Here is a 20,968-nt window from a genome sequence, read left to right on the forward strand (position 1 = left end):
GGTTTCTGTCAATGGGGCGGCAATGTCAGAAAAGGAGGGGATAAACCTCCGATAGTAACCCACCAATCCAAGAAACGCCCGCATTTCCTTCTGACTGGTGGGAAAGGGGGTTTCTGCTATCGCCCTAACTTTCTCGATTTGGGGCTCTATCACTCCGTGTCCCAGAATGTACCCCAGATATTTGACTTTCTGAAAGCCCACTCGGGATTTCTTTGAGTTGATGTGAAGACCCGCTTTCATTAGTTGACGTAGGATGTTGTGTAGATGACTCAGATGTTCTTCCCATGAGGGGCTGTATATAATGATGTCGTCCAGATAGGCCGAGCTATAGTCCTGGTGTTCTCGTAGGACTTCATTCATCAGTCTCTGGAAGGTTGCAGGAGCACCATGTAGGCCGAATGGAAGCACGTTGAACTCATAGAGTCCTTCCGGTGTGGCGAAGGCTGTTTTTTTCCGGTCCCTCTCCCTCAGAGGGACCTGCCAGTAACCCTTCGTTAGGTCTAGGGTGCTGATGTATTTCGCGTTCCCCAGTTTCTCAATCAGTTCGTCTATCCTGGTTATGGGATATGCATCAAAGGACGATACTGCGTTCAGCGCCCTGAAGTCCATGCAGAACCTGCTACTTCCGTCGGGTTTGGGCACCATCACAATGGGTGATGACCACTCGCTTCGAGAGGGGCGTATAACGCCTAGCTTCAGCATCTCTTGTACTTCTTTGCTTATGGCGTCCCTCTTGGCTGCAGGTATTCTATAGGGTCTTAGTTTCACTGTAATTCCCTCTGGTGTTTCTATCCGGTGTTCGGTTAAGGTCGTTGTCCCTGGAAGGTTGGAAAATATCTTCTTGAAGGGGCGAAGGGTTGTCTGTAATCCGTCACGTTCGGTTTCGTATAGTTCATCGTTTACCACTAGCTCATCGAGCGTGGTTCCTTGTTCGTTTTCGTATGTGGTTGTCATTACAGAGGCAGAAGGGGGTTGACCCAACCACTTCTTAAGAAGGTTGATGTGAAACACCTGGGTCTTCTTCCTGCTCAACTGCAATCGATATGTCGTGTTCCCGATAGTCTCTATGACTCTGTATGGTCCTTGCCATTCGGTCTGAAATTTTTTTGTAGTGGAGGGCAGTAATACCAAGGCCCAGTCGTCTACAATGAGGCGTCTCCACTTCTTTCCTTTGTTGTACTGGGCCTGTTGTTTCTGTTGAGTGGTTTCGAGTTGGGTAAAGGCCAACTCTCTTATCTTTCCAAGCTTGTTTTTCAAACCCTGGCTGTACTCCAGCAAGGTCCGAGTGTCGCCGTCTCTCTCATTCTCCCACACCTCTTTGGTCATGTCCAGCAGGCTACGCGGCTGTCGGCCATATAACATCTCAAAGGACGAGCAGCCTAAACTGCTCTGGGTTTGGCCTCTGATAACGTATAATGCCAGAGGCAGTAATAGGTCCCATTCGCTTCCGTTAACCGTGAGCATCTTCTTTAATACTGCTTTTAGGGTCCCGTTGTATCTCTCCACCAGTCCGTCCGTCTGGGGATGATATACTGACGTCCGAATCTGGTGCAGGTCCAACAGCTGACATACTTCCTTCATGACTCTTGACATGAACGGGGTGCCCTGATCCGTCAGGACCTCTTTAGGAAACCCCACCCTGGAGAACAACTCCAGGAACTTCTCGGCAATGTTTTTCGAGGTGGGGTTTCTCAGGGGAAACGCCTCGGGGAAACGGGTGGCGTAGTCTACAATCACCAGAGCGTATTGGTGTCCTCTCCGGGTTTTGGGGAGTGGCCCGATGAGGTCCATACCGACCCTCTCAAAAGGGGTTCCAATGATGGGGAGGGGTTGTAGGGGTACTGCTGGGGGTCGGTGTGTATTTATCCTTTGGCACATGTCACATGTCTGGCAGTGTGATTTTATGTCCTGATAGACCCCGGGCCAATAGAAGCTGCGTAGCACGTTTTGTGTTGTTTTCTCGCTGCCGGTGTGTCCCGCCAGCAGGTGAGTATGGGCGTAGAACATTATCTGTTCACGGAAACAGGTTGGTACCAGCAGCTGTAGGGAGTCCTCGGCTTTGGCTTGTCTATACAAGAGGTCGTCTTTTATAAGAAACCTGGGGTATCGTAAGAGGGGGCTGTCTTGCTCAGCATGGGCCTGCTCCCATGCATTGAACAGATTAGAATCATTGGCTTGTGCAAAGCGGAAGCTCCTGTCTCCTTCCCAAGGATTCGTGGACATCAGGGCAGGGACGTGGGTATCGCTCGGGATTTTGCTCTTCATTAGTTGCTCTTTGAATAATTCTAAGAAATGGGGGTTATCTGTACCCAATATAAGTGGTTCAGGAAGGGAACCCATCACCCCCACTTTCACTACCAACAAGGCCTGGTCCTCTATGTCTATGGGGACATACGCCACCGGATATCCCTTGACATCCCCATGTACACATTTGATAAACACCAGGGCGTCGGGAGTTACCTGGAGAGGCAATACATATTCATCCCGCATTACGGACTGCTTACACCCTGAATCCAATAGGGCCCTGATAACAGCCCCATTGACTTTCACACTCACGTGATAGGCGCCTCCGAGTTCGGCTGAATACAGGACTGCCTTCGGCATATACCCAACTTCCATGGGTTCTTCGCTGTGGCGTTTCTGGGGGCAATAGCGAGCAATGTGGCCCCAGGTCCCGCAATCGAAACATTGGGGTCCTCGGAACGGGGGACCCTCTGGAATAACAAAGCGGGGGGCCGGTAGTCCAGGAGGCGCTCTGGGCCTGCGTTCTGGTCGCGGGGGAGCTCTGTTGTTTTTTTCGGGTTCACTGGGGTGCAGGCGGGGCTGAGCCCGGACAAACGTAGTGGCCATCTCCATGGCTTGTTTTGTGGACAGGTTGGAATGCTGCCGCAGCCACCGCTGTGTCCCATATGGCAGTGCCTCTAGAAACTGCTCCAGATATATCTTATCCATAATGTCCTCTTTGGAACTGGTTGTAGGGGTTAGCCACTTATCCGCCGCCGCTTTTAAGCGGAAGAACAAGGTTTTGGGATTGTCCCCCGCCTGACCCCTCTCTTTGCGGAACCTGACGCGATAGGCTTCCGCATCTAGTCCGAGGTGGTCTAATATGATTGCTTTGATTTGTCCGTAGGGGGTTTGTCCACCGCTGTTGGCCACCTGATATGCGGCCTGTGCTTCTCCTGTTAACAGGGGGGCAAGAAAGAAAGGCCACTTCTCCAGTGGCCATCCGCAAGCCAAGGCCACCCTTTCGAAATTCAATAAGAAGGCATCTGGATCCTCACCCGTATTGTACTTCTGCAGGGATATGCCGGCAGGAGTGGGTGGGGGTCGGGCCTCACGGACGGGGTTACCACCAGGTGCGGCGGGTTGATGCAGCCCCTCCAGTTGTGCTGCCACCGTGTTGCGGAACGTGTCACGGTCCAGCTGGGCGGATGCCAGATGCTGCTCCACGGCCCACCCCAGCTGTTCTTGTCCTTTCACCAACGCTTGCAGCATTTCCTCCATCCTCGTGTCCTGGATGGCTGTCAAAGTGCCCGCGTTCTCCACCACTTGTGGGCTTTTGACCGGGTTGTCGAATAAGCTGACAGACAAAGGGGTTCTTGGTAACGAGGGATTTATTGTTTTGTATTGTTTCCTTTTCTGTACTGGCACTCGATAGAAAGGTAAGGGGTTTTCAGCGTCCTCCGCTACTTGTTTTGCTGTTCCCAGTCGATAGAACTCCCGGTGTCTCCTGGGATTTGTAGGCCTTGCGTCCGCCGTTGTCGACTCTCGTCAGGAAGACCCCGAGAAAGAAAAGAAACCAATATTTAGGTAACGGTAAGGCTGCTAGATCAGGGTAGGGAAGTGAGGGATCACACGTGTTCTCAACAAATACTAGAAAATAAAGGTGCCGGTAAGTGAGGGAGGGGATCGGTGCACAGAGGATCGCTTGTGTCACGGAGGTTTACCCCACTTACGGCCCGCCCACCCCGAGAACCGTGACCGTACCTGTTCTAGCCACACTTCGTGTGAAGTGTGGCTGGGCGATGCGCCTTCCCGTTGGCCTCCCGGCTTGCCGCAGATGTCTTCGTAGGTCCGCGATCCGCTACCTCTCTCCACTTCTGCCTCCGTCTTCCGCCGTTCTTCTCCCGCCTCAGCTTTCAGATGTTCCACGCTCTCCTCGTCTCCCGATCTCCTCCTCTGCTCTCCCGCCTCCAGCCGATGTTTCACGCTCTCCTCCTCTCCCGATCTCCTCCTCTGCTCTCCCGCCTCCAACCGATGTTGCACGCTCTCCTCCTCGATTGACTCCTTCGGTTCTCTGTCCTCCGTCCTCTTCCTCTCTGCTCCTCGCTCACGCCACCACTCTCCGCTACCTCCGGGTGTAAAACACACATGAGTCTCTGTCGGGCGTTCCTTTACCTCAAATTGGTGGGCGGGCTCAGGGTCCAACTCCGCCCAGTTAAAGTTACACGGCTCCTCTCTGTCCTGTGAGGGATTGCACCAGTCGCCAGCCGTTTTCCAGGTATCGGTGTGCTGTGCAAAAAGAGGGGACACAGGTAAAGGTAAGCCAGGAGGGCCCGAGTCCGGGTCCTCCTCGTCACAGGATCGCATCAGGATTACTTGATATCACTTGAGCTGTTTCTTGTATCGCCATGTTTGTATAGTCAGACGTCACATCATTGTAGACAGGCGTGTCTTGACGAACTGTTATTTGGGTTTCCAGAGGTACCAGTTCCATGGTTTTGTTGCATAGTCTTTCTTTTCTTACTGCAGGTTTATCAAAGGTGATAAGTCTTTCAGTTTGAACCTCTTGGATTGTAGCAAGATTTGGTCGTCTGCTACTTCTCGGGAGTCCACTGGGCCTACAACTTATTCTCGGCCACATGTAGTGGTTTGACCAGGTCGATGGATACAACCCTGTTCTCCCTTTTACCAGCAAGGGGCGGTAGTACTACTGATCTTGTTCCTTGTGTTGCCAAGACAGGTACGGCTATTGTGTAAGAAGGCCCAAATTCCTTCTTTTCCACAATTTTCTCCCTGACCAGATCCCCAATCTTTGGAATCCAGACAGGCCTTGCTGGGACAGGTGGTTTTTCTTCAGTGGTCATGTGCTTCAGTATTGTATTACTCAGACTTATTTTTGTTTCATTTAAGTCCTGTAAAACAGTCAAACGATCTTTGACATCCGTGTCATTTTCTAGGATCTCAGCGTCATCTAAGACCGCTTGAGCTGCTGCTGCAGCTCTCTCCATTTCAGTATCACTATCCGGCATTTAGTCGGCTGAGAGTTTGCAGAACAAGTTTCAAGGAAACAAAGATTAGGTGCACAATTTTTTGGAACACTGTATCCTTCAACGTTGTATAAACCAAAAACTAATACATAGGATATTTTGTCCTACTCTGTTTTGGCAGATATTTAGCCTTTCACCCACTCCAGACGTCTATTGGAGTTTTTTACGGGAGAAAAGGGTCTGTGTGAAAAGCACGACTGAGTTACTTTAGTATCTAGCGTTAAATTATCGCCTTACCAAATGTTGGGCGCCATGTAGTGTAGTTTCTATATTCCCAATAGGCTCTGCGCATTGGAATAATATATCCTGAAGTTTAGACGTAGGACTGAGGTCTATTAGGTCTCTGCCGAATATATTAGACTTAATTGTGAGTGCCAGCTAGCTCAGACGTCACTAGAAACTTTCTCGAATAAACAAGAAGGGATTAGTCTCTGACAACCATATAACATGACAACTTTGTTTCCCCAGAATGAAACGTATCTCTAGAGTCGCTGAAACAATAGACGGCTATTTCACTCAGTCAGATGTGCATGCTTCGTTTTACCAGAGTTGCTTAGAAATAGAGAGACAGGCGTTTTCAATAAAAGTATTTATTGAACAGTCTTATTTCTTAAGCATAAGAAATGCACTGCTACAATTGAAATGCTAATTAAGAAGTACAATGCATATAATACGAATAGTATTATAAAATAGTACTGTAAAAGCATGATATGGTTTCTAAGCCATTAACATACATTACATAAAAAACAAAAAATACATAGTGATAAAATAGTGGCTAAAAGTACTCAACTGGTGCTTCTAAACTACACCTACCCCGGTGTACCTAACCTAAGTCTAGTACGAGGGAGGAGTAAGTGTGGTGTAGCTTAAGTCTAGTAATTTTCTGCCAGGAATCTGTTCCAAGAATTCTGTAAGGGTCTAATCAGCTTCGTACCTTGGTTTTAGAATGATAGAGGTCTTGTATTGTTGTAAATTGGCAGTTATTAGGTTAGCATTCGCTGAAGCTACGCAAGTTTTTCATTGTTATGTTGACCGGTTTTGAGAGGCCATTTTATATTCACCGCCTCCATTTTGAGTCTCTACACTACCTCGTGGTCACCATGCTCTTTGTCCTACCTCCTCACCAGTTGACCGCATTGTCTGCCCAGCAACAGGCTATATTTAGTCCGTGGTCAAGGTCCGCACATGCGCAATCGAACCACATCTGTTATTAATCAATCACTGTTGCCCCAAGCTGGTCAAGTTGTTAAACTCCTCCCACTTGTTGGATGTGCTCCAAAAACGTCCTTATATGTACATAAAATCGTCTTATGTGTGTGCCGCCTATTTTTCAAACCCCGTGTGGGTATAAAAGGACCATGTGCCTTCTGTTCGGTGTGTTACTTCTTGCATTACCGAAGGGTGTTGTTTGAATGAACCTCCACCCCATGGGATCTTAATAAACTTATCTTTTGTATTCCAGTTTCCGTGCCAACTTCTATTCTATGGTAATGAGAGTTACTTGCAGTGTACTTAGGCTCACTGAAACTCAATACGACAAATTGGCGCCTGAATAGGGACTCATTGGCGACTCGGATGCCCGAAGGACTGGTCGAGACGAAGGATTGGAAACTCGCCCAGGACGCGATTGCTGCCAGAAGAGACCCAAGTCTTGGCATCTAGGCGTTTTCCCTTTCTTTCCGATCTGACCTTCAAGGTGGCGCCGGTTCTGGACTGAGATCTTGATCATTGGGTTGCCGTGCAGTGACCGTTTGGTCGATTCGGGAACTTGGCAGTTGGAATCTGGACGGTTGGAATGATCGGTAAGCTTTTGATTGGTAAGGTAGTCTACTGACACTTACTGTGGCTTTTTGAATTTGTATGCATTAGCTAACATTTGGATCTATGTTTTGTATCATATGTGGAGTGCACCTCACATAGGCAGGTAATGTGGAGATATTTCTCTGAACTTATATTTGTTTGAACGGCACAACGTATGTGAAATACTTTAAGTGCTACTTTACGTATATTATTGCATATTTTGCAATATTTTTTCGACATGCCTGTTCTCAGCACACTTCGAAAGATGTGTTGTTTTTGTAGTGGTACCAGTTTACGATTAAATGAATCACAGCCGGCTCCCCCAGAGGGGACACCTAATAGGGAAATGTACGTTAAATTTGGACTTCCTCCCATAATGTATAGTATGTTATGGCATCGATACACCAGAAAGGATCCTGAGTTACGCTGGCCAATGCATGGGTCATTTGATTTACGAAAGGTTCAGTACGTGGAACAGTGTTTGTTTAAGCGTCGGTCTAGACAAGATATGTTTGATTGTATGCGTAGGTGGGAGAAAGCGGTGCGTGAGCAGGCCTTAGCTGATAAAGAGCAACGGAAGGATGCCCATGTCAAAGCTTTACAGCTACAGGAGAAAGAAAAAAGTGAGCAACAAGAGAGGGAGGAAAGGGAGCGTAATTTACAGATTAATGGTCAATTCCCTGTTCGACTGCCTCTTTATCCTGTCCTTAATAATCTTCCCGATGATTTTTCATTATTAGATTGTTCTCCACCACCGTATGCGATGCCTTCGGCCCCGGACGCCGGAGAATCCTCTGAAGATCGGGACAAGGCGCGGGACACGCTTTCCATGCTTTCTGCCTCTCGTGCTTCTGAGTTATGATCCGTTGACAGTAAAATTAGCCTTATTCTGCCCTTGATGTTTTAGCAGGTATAAAAGGGTGGTCGGAAAAGGAGCAGTTATATTTTTTGGAACATTTGGCTGAAGAGGTTATTGAACGATTTAGGAAATATTCGCCTGTGTTGGAACCTAAAGATGTAACAGATGATTATCAGTTTGCTTAATGCTGTTTTTGTTCTCTCAGAGACAACTGATTTTGTTCGTCGTCTGATTAAAGTACGAGACTCCGCAACGTGACTGCGGGAGGAGAAAAAGGCGGCGGATCCGGTTGCGCTTCAGTCGACAACCGAAGAAGTGGAAGCATCTGTCTTCGGATCAGATAAGAGTCACGTAATACACGCAAAACCCATGCGGGAAGCCGCACCTTTGTATATTCCTCCTAAAGGCAATGGGATGGATGATAATAAACTGTCTGCCCATGCAAAGGGTTATTTTATTTATAATTGGGTTTACACTCCTTGGAATAGAGCGGATGTTATGGCCCTTAAGAATGCGCTGCCTGATCCGCGGAAAAACCCAGCAGCCTTTTATGAAGAAGTAGAGGGTGCTATTAGTTCTTGTGTTATGACATTAGCTGACATTGACCTATTTTTTGGGTTACTATTACCCCTTGATAAGTGGAGGCCTATTCGTAAAACTGATGATCTAGTAAAATGGGGGGAGATTGGAATGATTTGGAACAAGCGGATAGAGATAGGGAGCCTGCACGTAAACCGTGCAAAGTAATGTTAGATCTTCCAGTAGCTATTTTGACTAAATTGAAATTGCTCATGCCACCTAAAAAGATTGACTGTACTATGTTAGCTTTGTGTAAACAGAAAGCAGAGTCCGATTTCTTTACACGCTTTGAGGAAGCTTTTATTGACTTTAGTGGACAGTCGTTAACAGATGATACGGGTAGGCATCTGTTTGTTGATAAATATGTAGCAAACCTCTTACCAGAAATTGCTAAGCGCTTGAAAGCTAGTGAAAGTTCGTGGACCACCGCGTCTCCCACTTCCCTTTTAACAATGGCTCAGTATTATGAGCGGCAGGAGTTGGAGGCCAAAGAAAATGAAGATAAAAAGAACAAAGATTTAAAGACAAAGGCTATGATGGCTCAGGCTTATGCCCCGCCCGCTAGAGGAAATTATAGAGGCAGACGTGGGTCTTATGGCCCGCCTTATTCTCGTACTGGTTTATGTTCAGATCAGTGTGCGTACTGCAAACAGTTTGGGCATTGGATTTCTGATTGTCCAGTGTTGCGTGCCCAGCAAAACCAACGTGGCCGAGGCCAATCTAGAAACAGAATCGGATATTCAGGCCCTAGAGGGAGTACGAATGATCGTGCTAGGTTTGAACCCAGTGGGCGTAGACAAGATGGGTACAATACCTTTGATAGGCGGAACCAGTATCAAATATCTGATTGTGTGCCTCCTGAATTTTAAGATGCTGCCTATGCATAGGATTACCTAGGATGGGGTATGGAATCTTTTGAAGTTCCAGTAGATCAGAGAGGTCCATATGTTACAGCGCATGTTTTGGGTTCTACTGATCGGTTTCTGGTTGATACGGGAGCTACTCGTAGCACCTTGTCTAAACAATTGGTTCTGAGGGCTCCCCTGTCTGGCACAACGATTACATCGATAGGGTTCGATTAAACACCTTCCCTTAGCCTATTGTCACAACCACTTCCATTCCACATTGATAAGTTTACAGCTCCCTGTCCGTTCTTGTTGTCTCCAAACACACCAGACAATATTGTGGGTCTTGATATGTTAAAGCACTTTAGGGCTACGATACGCTGCTCTCCTGAAGGGGTGCGCGTTATCTTGAATGAGAATCATCCTATGACTGTGAGATCGTGCCTTGTTAAGGAAGATGCTGCATTAGCTTCACTCCCGAGTGTTTTGTGGGCCACTTCTGATACTGATGAAGGGCAGATGGTTATTTCCCCAGTGCATATTAGTGTCAAGGAGGGTGCTTTGCTGCCCAGAGTGCCACAATATAAGATTTCACGATACGGAGAAGAAGCACTGACACACATTATTAGAGATTTGATTGCGGTTGGAGTTGTGGAAGAAGTCCTCTACAATGTCTGCAATAGCCCTATTCTTCCTATTTTGAAAAAAGACACTGATACTAGGACTTATCGTTTTATCATTTACTTGAGGGAGGTGATTGTGATGCCCCAATATCCTGTGGTTTCTGATATAACTACACTGCTTACTTTGGTCCCGCCCACAGCAACTACGTTTTCCGTTATAGACTTGAAGAATGCTTTCTTTTTGATCCCTTTTCATCCTGATAGCCGATATTTATTCGGTTTCACTTTGAATAATCGATCGTATAGATTTTGTAGAGTTCTCAAGGTTATACGGAGAGCCCAAGTATTTATAGTCAGGCATTGAAAAGGCAGCTTGACTCATTCGAGTTACCGACAGGAGTGGCTCTCATTCAATATGTCGATGACATATTGTTGGCAGCCAATACGCCTGAACAATGTGAGGAGAGTACTTTATCCTTGCTCTCTTTCCTTGCCACGCACCACCATAAAGTGTCACAGAAGAAATTAAAATATTGTAGACCGAAGGTGACCTACTTAGGTCATCTTCTGTCTGAGGAGGGGCGTGCACTGACACCAGATCATATTCAAGCAATTTTAGATACACCAGTGCCTTCCACTCAGAAAGATGTTTGTGCTTTCATTGGTCTAACTTCATTTTGCAGACAATGGATATTAGGATTTTCACATATCGTGAAACCCTTGCTAGCACTTTTAGCGAAAGACACCCCGATTCCCCTTTCATGGACAGATGAATGTCAGAATGCTTTCCATCAGTTAAGACAAGCTCTTTGTTCCGCACCAGTGTTAGGCACACCAGATTATACGAAGACCTTTACACTTTATGTACATGAGAAAGATGGGTGCACATTGTCAGTTTTAGTGCAGACCCACGGTGATAAACAGCGTCCTTGTGCATACTTTTCAGCAGTACTTGATCCTGTTGCACGAGGGTTACCTGGGTGTTTCCTATCAGTTGCAGCAATAGCTGTATCTATACGACAGAGTGAAGGAATAGTTTTGTCGCACAAATTGTTGGTACTAGTACCCCATGCGGTAGATGCTTTGTTGAATCAAACGAAAACACAGCATTTAACTAGTGCTCGTCTAACAGGATATGAGTTAACGTTTTTGGCACCTCATATTACCTTGAAGAGGTGAGCGACTTTAAATCCAGCTACTTTGCTGCCATATCCTGCATCTGAATCTCAGTCGAAAGAATCACATGATTGTATTTTTCTTACTGAGGAACAAACAAAGGGTCGCATTGACTTGCAAGATACGCCCCTTCCAGATGTCGATCGGGAACTGTGGGTTGATGGATCATGTTTGAAGCTGCCAAATGGTACGACTTCCGCAGCTTATGCGATCACGACACTTGAGACAGTGGTAGAGACAGCTCGCATACCACAGAGGTCAGCTCAGGTAGCTGAGCTAATAGCACTGACAAGAGCATGCGAGCTTAGCGCTGGTTTGTGTGTAAACATTTATACAGATAGTCGCTATGCCTTCGGAGTGGTGCACGATTTCGGCTTACTCTGGAGGGAGAGAGGGTTTTTAACATCACATGGGATACAAATAATGCACGGAGAATTGGTGCACAACCTTTTAACTTCATTGACGTATCCAAAGAAGATAACGATTGTGAAATGCAGGGCACAAAAAAAGGTGACTGATAAAATAAGGAAAGGTCATGCTTTTGCTGACCAAACAGCTCGTGAAACTGTGAGGCGACAAAATGTTACCCCCATGTACGTAGTAATATCTCAAGCTGAGCGATGGCATGATGCTAGAGAGGAAGTGTTAGACATACAGAAATCTGCTTCTGAAGTAGAACTCGAGCAGCGGTCTAAAGAAGGAGTACTGGATGATGAAGGTTGTTGGCGCAGCAAGGATATGGAGGAATGGAAATTGCCTGCGGCCTATTTACAACCAATGCCTTCAAATGGCGCATGGACTGGCACATGTTGGAGCTCTCATAATTACTAAGTTGCTTGCATGAGTTTGGGAGCATCCTGAGATTGCCAGTACAGCTAAGACAGTAGTACAGTCCTGCTTGATATGCTTGCAGCATAATCCTGGAAAAGGGACACCCACCCCTACAGGAGGGTTCACTCCACCGACCGCACCATTTGAAGTATTACAAATGGATTACATCCAACTTGAGTGCTGTAACAATTTGAAGTATGTCCTAGTAGTGGTATGTGCTTTCAGTAAATGGATAGAAGCCTACCCTACGAAAGATAACACAGCATTGACTACAGCCTAGGTGTTACTAAAGGAGTACTTCCCGAGGTATGGTGTTTGTCAATTTTTGTGGAGCAATAATGGACCTCATTTTGTGGGGAAAATTATGGAGTATGTCCTGAAAGGATTAGGAATAAAACAAAAATGTCATGCTGTATTTCACCCGCAGTCAGCAGGATTGGTGGAACGATACAATGCTACTCTGAAGCTTAAGCTAGCGAAGATTGTGGCCTCCACGTCCTTGAAATGGCCGGATGCTCTGCCTCTGGCGTTATTGTCTATTAGATCGATACCTCATTCGCGATCTGGTCTCACACCTTATGAGGTGGTGTTTGGGAGGCCTATGAATATTTGGTGAGTTCCTAAACCACGCTCCGTACACGATGTACCTTGTATATTGATGAATGACTATCTGGTACGCTTAACAGATAATTTGCTTTGTATTCATCAGCAGGTTCGAGAAGCTCTCTCAGACAGATCTACGGGTGAGGCTCATGATCATCGGCCTGGCGACCACGGGATGATCCGGTCATTTAAAAGGTCGGACAGTCTAGAGCCGAGGTGGCGTGGACCGGAACAGGTCCTCCTGGCAACAAGAACAGCAGTGCGAGTGACCAACTGGAAAAGGTGGATACACACCACCCACTGCCGCCGTGTTTCCCCCGACTTGGTGAAACCTGCTGTGTTGACCGACTACCGAGACATCTTGGACACGGAGAGGAGTCCAGCCATCACGCCAGACAAATCTGAGGAAGTCTTCCCGGACCACACTACTCCTGGAATATTGAGATACCACCTGAGACAAAGAAAATTATCTGTTGCAAAGAAGACTGGTTGAGCTACCGCCCGGGGTTAGTGAAACGGAATACCGAAATGGCAAGGGGGGGGAATCAGCCTTGCTTAGTGTAGTGACACCCGTCTTGACCCTCGGTGAAGAAATCAACGGCTGCCCCTTGGGCTCAGCGCTCATTTGCTATGTTCTTGCAGGAAAAGTTTGTTTATGTTGCTATCAAAATGAAGAACAAGAAGATAATTTGTGTTTTAGGGTTTGCCGTTATGTTATGTTATGTTATTGGGATTTATATAGCGCTCGGCTGCCCCAGCCAAGGGGCGTCCCGGCGCTGCGAGTAAAGCTGAAGGCAGAAAGAAGAAAGCACCAGAAGGGAGAAGGGGAGATTACTGAAAGAGGTGGGTTTTGATGGCTTTCCTGAAAGCCAGAAGGTCCTGTATGCCACGGATTGTTACTATGATGGTTATAGCAACAACAGCTTGGTTTGCAGTAAGAGTGGCCCCAGCACGAGAATATTTGCTTGCCACTACTCCTGTTCCACTTGAGCATTTTCACTTTACTCTTCCATACCATGAGCAAAAGCATAGACAGACTTATTTAAATAACACTTTCATTCAGATGCTACATTATACGCACAATACTAAGAACACTACAAACTGTTGGGTGTGTGGAATGTTACCAGGTTATCAAAAGGAAGGAGGAACGCCTGTTATTCCTCTCCCTTTTTCTCATAATGGTTCTTGCTATGCTTGGTATGCACTTTTGTTCACTTTAACCTCTTCAGCGCGACCGCGTTTCCCCCTCCGGTGCTGGGCCGTAATAGAAACGGGCGTGGTCATGACGGAACGGTTCCGTCATGAGCACAGCTCAACCGTAGCTCATGACGGAACCGTTCCGTCATGAGCATGGAAGGGGTTAAGGTGGCTATCAAAAGGTGAGCTTCTCTTTCGGCTCAACAAAGTTTGTCATCAGGATGAAGATGGAAACCCACAAGCGGAAGGGACTAAATTGGAGTGGGAAGAATACCGACCGGACAATGCATCCTCACCACACATCTTTACCAAGAGAAGAACAACAAATATGACTGATTTATTTGCAATTTCTGTTACTAAAGCAAAAGCAGATCTATGCATTAAAAATGAGGGAACAATTCTGGTTGGGGAAAGTGAATGCACTACTGTTCTAGCATTTGACGGAAAGAATAATATTACATTTGTGACTTCGCATAATACATTCTTTATCTGTGGGAATAGAGGCTATCACCGACTTCCAATGGGATGGTCAGGGATATGTTATGTGTCGTTTTTACTGCCCCCTGTGTTTATAGCACCCAAAATGTATCATAAAAACATTATATTATTCCATGAATTAGTTGTAAATAGAGTTAAGAGAACTATAAGCATAGATAATGTAGACCAGACAGACACATCACTACAACAGTATGTTGATATTAATTTAGGCATATTTCCTTTTGAGGGTGCTGCTTTGAATAGTAGGAAAGTAAGACGATTAACACGTATTGTAGAAACTGTTGCTAATCAAACTGCTTTGGCATTAGGAAATATCACTGAGGAGCTTCAAATTACTAGGATTGTAGCGCTCCAGAACCGAATGGTTCTAGACGTTATATTAGCTGATCGAGGAGGTGCATGCCGCATTATCGAAAGTAGTTGCTGTGTGTTTGCACCTGACAATTCGCCCTCAGTACATAGTGCAATTTCTAAATTACATAAAATTGCTGCTGAAATTCATCCTGGGAATGGTACATGGACATTCTCGGGTTGGATATGGACATTGCTCACCACTTGGAGTTGGAGATTATTGACAATTCTATGTGCAATAATTGCTACATATTTTACCCTCTGCTTATGTTTACAGTGCGGTCCCACACTATATTCTGTTTGTATCACTGCCTGCATCCCTTCCAGGAAACATATTGCGGAGATAAAAGCCCAACAAATGAAGAACCAAGAAATAGCTAAAATAATGCTTATTGACATTAATGATGTATATCAGGACTATTCGAGGTACGGAGGTAGCTTCAGCTAAATGCTAAAAGGATCGTCTGTTGTAAATTGGCAGTTATTAGGTTAGCATTCGCTGAAGCTACGCGATTTTTTCGTTGTTATGTTGAACGGTTTTCAGAGGCCATTTTATATTCACGGCCTCCATTTTGAGTCTCTACACTACCTCGTGGTCACCATGCTCTTTGTTCTACATCCTCGCCAGTTGACCGCATGGTCTGCCCAGCAACAGGCTATATATTAGGTCCGCACATCTGTTATTAATCAATCACTGTTGCCCCAAGCTGGTCAAGTTGTTAAACTCCTCCCACTTGTTGGATGTGCTCCAAAAACGTCCTTATATGTACATAAAATCGTCTTATGTGTGTGCCGCCTATTTTTCAAACCCCTGTGTGGGTATAAAAGGACCATGTGCCTTCTGTTCGGTGTGATACTTCTTGCATTACCGAAGGGTGTTGTTTGAATGTACCACCACCCCATGGGGTCTTAATAAACTTATCTTTTGTATTCCAGTTTCCGTGCCAACTTCTATTCTGTGGTAATGAGAGTTACTTGCGGTGTACTTAAGCTCACTGAAATTCAATACGACAGTATCTCTCTCTCAGGACTCGATCTCCCAGCAACCCGCAAGGGTAGCCTTGAAACACCGGAGCTGGATTTCTCGGCAAGAGAAAAGACAGCGTCTTCTCAGTGCGTCAGTTGGAGGGCCGGCTTCCTTCGGCACTTGCAGCAGCACGGTGTCGGGCAAGCAGTTCGTCGATCTGCTCCTAAACCACCGCGTGTTTGACTGGGCAAATGTAAGCATATTTATACTTGGAAGGTGCCGAGTTTCATGTAAGATTGGACATCATATCGTCATTAGTGCCTCAATACCTTGAAAACTCCAGGAGTTCTTGGATAAATTAGTATTCTAGCAGGGGGAAGTCCCTGACTGCTGAAGGCTGGTTTTTCCAAGAAATCGTTGTGGATTCTCGGAGTTTAGTGGAAGTAGCCATGCCGTATTTGTGCTGCGCAGGCTAAGACTACATAAGGCAATGATTCCTATGCCTATATAAGGACTGGGTGATTTATATCTATATATGGGCATGGATCGGGAAAATTACACTAGGGTCCTAGATTCCCACATAACAGCATCAGGGGTGCCCTTTCTCCTCCATGCTTTCGCCATCTGCCTGCGCTCTTCGCGAATATCATAGACACAGAGGAATACACTTCCCGAGGTTCGAATTGATCATTTCCACATATGCAGATGATGCGGTACTTTATGTAAGGGATCCTAACCACAACTTATCACCAACGCTAAGAGAGGTTATTAAATTTGGAACAATGTCAGGTTTAAAGATTAATTGGACAAAATCAATAATTTTTTCCCTTACACCTGCTACTATGCCCATCACGCCTGACTATCCACTGAAGTGGACAACAGAGCCAGTGCGCTATTTGGGAATTAAGATTCACAATGGGTGGATTGGGTGCCCCAGATCTTGACTTATACTACAGGGCGGCACAAAAAGCTCACGCTCATTATTGGATACATGGCCCGATTGACACACCCCATATTCAGATAGAGGGTGTTTAGCTGCACCACTCCCCCTGCCGGCTCTGCTGTTTAACACGCCTGATCGCAGAACTGGGATTTTGGACTCTATTAATGCAACTACACAAGCTTGGCACCACCTTCTGAAATTGCAAGCCGGGGCTATTTTATACTCCCCGTTGACCCAGTAGGACTGGTGTCTTTGGTTACCTCCGTGCAGAGATAAGGGAGTGAACCGGGCGCTCAGCTCTTAAATATTTTGACGATAGGGAACATGTTCACAGGAGGTGTGGCTAAGAAATGGGAAGATGTTGGGACGGCCGACCGAAATGACACGATGCTGAACAGAAACCAGTTTCACAGAGCTCGGCACGCGCTGATGGAGATTTTGGGAAGTGACCTAGCCGAGCCGCCTGTTCTGACTCCACTCACCTATGCAATAAAATCTGACTCCCCAACAAGGGCTGTATCAACTATTAATAAACTGTCCCAGGGATATCATGAGAATCATTACACAAAGGCTAGACTAGCTTGGTAGGTTGATCGGAGTAGAGATCTAGACGATAATACCTGGAGATATTGCTGCAAGAGCATAATACGTATCTCCCTTAATGGCAGACATAGATTGATACATTTAAAAATGTTTAATAGGGTCTATTATACACCAGAGAGGCTATGTAGATATGAGTTGAGGTACTCTGCGGCTTGCGAGCACTGTGGTGAAGGCCTGGCGGATTTTATCCACCTAGCCTCCTGGACATGCCTGGGAATTGCCAGTTTCTGGGTCTTGGTCTTCAACACGTTGGGAGACATCATAGATACAACACTCGCACCTGACCCCACAATGGCCTTATTAAGTTATTCCAAGCATTTACCAAAAGCAGTCAGGCGACTGGTAGATATGGGCCTGCTGCTAGCCAGGCGAAGGGTTGCAATTTGATGGTACCGGGGCCCGACACCCACTATTGAAATCTGGTCAAGGGACATGATGTACTGTAGTACACAAAAAGAAAATTACAGCAAGCTTCTTCCCCCCATGCAGCCGGCCCAAATATTTTTGGGCTCTGTATCAGACATACCTGATAACTAAGGATAGTGAGACTGACGGCGAACATACCCCTGTGCATGAGACAAAGGACAAGGAGTAACTGAGCAATTAAGTACGTAGAGTACCATTAAGAAGTACACCGAGGTCAGACACCTCGCAAGTGGGTCTGTGTTGCGGCTGCGCACAGAGGAGGTGAAATGGGAGTCTATACGGTGCAACGTGTGATAGAGTATGGATTAATCATGTAGATACTACTGTTGTAAGGGCAAACACCATAGGGTGACAGATTGTATGATGTAATGGGATGATCCATTTAGTCCCTTTTTGCTACACTGTACTACCAATGTACTGAATGTCTCTGTGTCTCTGTTTGTTAATAAAAAATAAATAAATAAAAAAACAAACTCAGTATAATAAATTCCTTGTAGACTTAGAATGGATATTCAATTAAGATGACTAATGGGGTAAAGCTGATCCGTTCTCTTCTGAATGCTGATCATTTTGAAAAGGGACCACTTGAGAAGTCTGAATCGGATTCCGAGATAACTGATTGCTTCTTAGATCAAATTCCAAGGAGTCAACGTTCTGAGCTGGAAAGTTTAAACATAGGGAAGAATATTATCTGGGGCCCTTTACCAAACTTGATCAAGAGAAATCATCAGTGACTCCTTCTGGAGTTACATAGATTAAAATAAGATTGTTAACTTCTTGATTTCCTTGAAATGTTAACCCTTCTCTGCTTATGGATGGAGTTTGTGGTTAGACTAAAGCGCTGAGGGCTCGATGTAGGTAATTCTCATTTACAGACTCTAGAATACCGAATTTTACCGATTCGGTATTCTAGATTCGGTAAATGAGATGTAGTTAAAAATTCGGTATTTTTTACCGAATTTGTAGGATTCGGTAATTACCGAATCGGTAATTACCGATTCGGTAAAAATACCGAATTTGCAAGGGGGACAGGGTGTCACTTTGACACCCTGATGCACCCCTGATTTTGCCTTGTGTGCCATGTGGCACACATACATGCCCTAAGGGCATGTATGTGTGGCACACATCATTGCCCTTAGGGCATGTATGTGTGGCACATGGCACAGGTGTACATGCACAGATGTGCATGTACACTGGAATTTGTTATTTACCATGCAATAGTATTACATGGTAAATAACGAATCGGTAAAGGCCTGTGGCACTGTTTGAAGTGCCACCTACATCTGTATTTACCGATTCGGCAAATTTACCGATTCAGTATTTTACAGAATTGGTAAATATACCGATTCCGTACTTTAAAGGCCACCTACATGTCAAATCCCAAATACCGGTCGGTAACGGCCGAAATCGGCCGTTACCGACCGGTATTTGGCGACCTACATCTGGCCCTGGGTGACAAACATCCAAATTAAGTTAGATAATGGAGACTTATGTGTCACTTCTTTTTTCCCAGACTCAGTTGCTGATAGACATGTTCCTTTACAAATTCTATCCTTTTCCTTCTTTGGTGGGATTAGAGTTGCCTATTAGTTTGCTTTGAGTGTAACAGTAGAGGAGAAAAAGTGGACTGGCTCTTCATTCTGGCTATCTAAACGAGTTATACAAATTAAACTGATGCCTCTCCTTGCAAAGAGATAGCAACGCAAACACAAAGGCGCACCTCTTTGATCAGCTAGCCAGTGTGTTATAATTATCAAGACCAGAAGTCAAATGTTACTGATGTTGGATGCTACCGATATTAAGTCTTAACGATAGATCAAACTGTGGCTCTTTATGTTTGTTTGAAAAAATATAAATTATCCATGTAATAGAGTTTTTGGAAATGGGTATTTCCAGACCCTCCACTTACCTGCTCCCTTGAAGTCCACCACGCTTTGATCCTTAGCACTAAAAATGACCAGGAAACGCTGAGCCATTACCTTATGACTAAGGCCTGAGAAATCCAAAGATCCCATTAAAGTCTGTGCTCCTCACACTATGATCTGCTTCACATGTCCTGACGCACACCCACCTTCCTGGCTTTCAAAGCGAGTGGACGCTGTGACGTTTGAGCCGAGGTCTGCACAGACACCACGGATTGCAGGAAGCCAATCATAACAGTTGCCATGATTCTGATTTGAAGCACTAAAAGCTCATAAGGCCATACCAAAAGGAAACCTCTATTTTTGGTGATTTCATACTTCATTACAAAACCTCCATGTGACGAGTAATGTAAACAGTGCTGCTGATGTTCGGCGTTTGCTCTCTGAAGCGCTGAGCTCCAAAAAAGTGATTAAGTGCTTAAGAGTGAACACATAAATCTTGCCAGAAGGTACCAAAAGGATCCAGCTGGCAAGATGACTTCCATGGGTAGGAAATTTAGCAGTATCACGTCCAACAGCAATCCGGCCTCGTGGAGCCCTCATCGGCTGCAGCCTGCTGCCTTGCTCCACTGAAGATATTGGACTTCCATATTTGAGGCTAAGGGCTGGATTCAAATTTTGCGAGACAGAGTATTCTACATTGGACTGGCGGAGGACTTAACGTCTGCCAGTTCCAGAATACCCTGCCTGGCAAGTTTAGAAATGATTGTCAAACCAACGGTCATTTAAAAAATATTGACAGATTCCGGTGAATGCTTTTTAAAGTTAAAATTTTAAAAAAAAGCTCAACTTGCATGCACAGAAGACGCCGTGACCACCGGTGCCTTGAGCAAGAAGAGTGGTTAGCACCAGACATGTTCCAGCCAGGGCCTTAGCATTGGCATGACTAGCTCTTATTCTGTACCAGATTCATTGGTACAAATCTAGAGGTCATTGTTGTACTTATAGCCACAGCAGTGGGTTAATGTCTACAGAGGATCACCTGAGGTACCAATGCGTACTGGAACTTTCTAATGCTCTAAGGAGTAGGGAAACAGCTAATCTGGCAGTGGATCACATGTGCGGTTCTTCAGATGGAGAAAGACAGCTCTTACGTTTCACATCTCGCTCCCATGGGCAAGGCCACAACGGTAGCCTACCTCTCTAGTAATATGACTCAACCCACCACAAACATCGGTCATGTGGATAGGAGACTGCCATGTTGTGTCCGCATATGAAACAGGACCTGAATGCAGGCAAAAATAAAAGAGGACAAAATAACCAAATGTTGAGAAAAAAATAATGTATGGGAGAAAGAAACTGACTTCTTGGTGTGACATCCAGGGCTGGCAAAATACTCTGGATCTAGACTGACATACTGGGATATATTTAAGAGTGGACGAATCTATAGGAAGAGGTACCTTGTCTATAGCAGTAATTATGTCCCTGTAGAATTCTCCATCTACTGTCCCAGGTTGGATTTCAGATGTCCCTGT

General features: G+C 45.6%; 1 protein-coding gene across 1 annotated transcript in view; it reads right to left on the bottom strand.

The window, feature by feature from the left end:
• Positions 1-20,968, bottom strand: part of LOC144752838 (E3 ubiquitin-protein ligase TRIM39-like) — a 745,961-nt gene that overhangs the window by 595,198 nt on the left and 129,795 nt on the right. The window lies entirely within an intron of this gene.

This window comes from Lissotriton helveticus, chromosome 5_1 (assembly GCF_964261635.1).
Source record: "Lissotriton helveticus chromosome 5_1, aLisHel1.1, whole genome shotgun sequence".
Classification (NCBI taxonomy): Eukaryota; Metazoa; Chordata; class Amphibia; order Caudata; family Salamandridae; genus Lissotriton; species Lissotriton helveticus.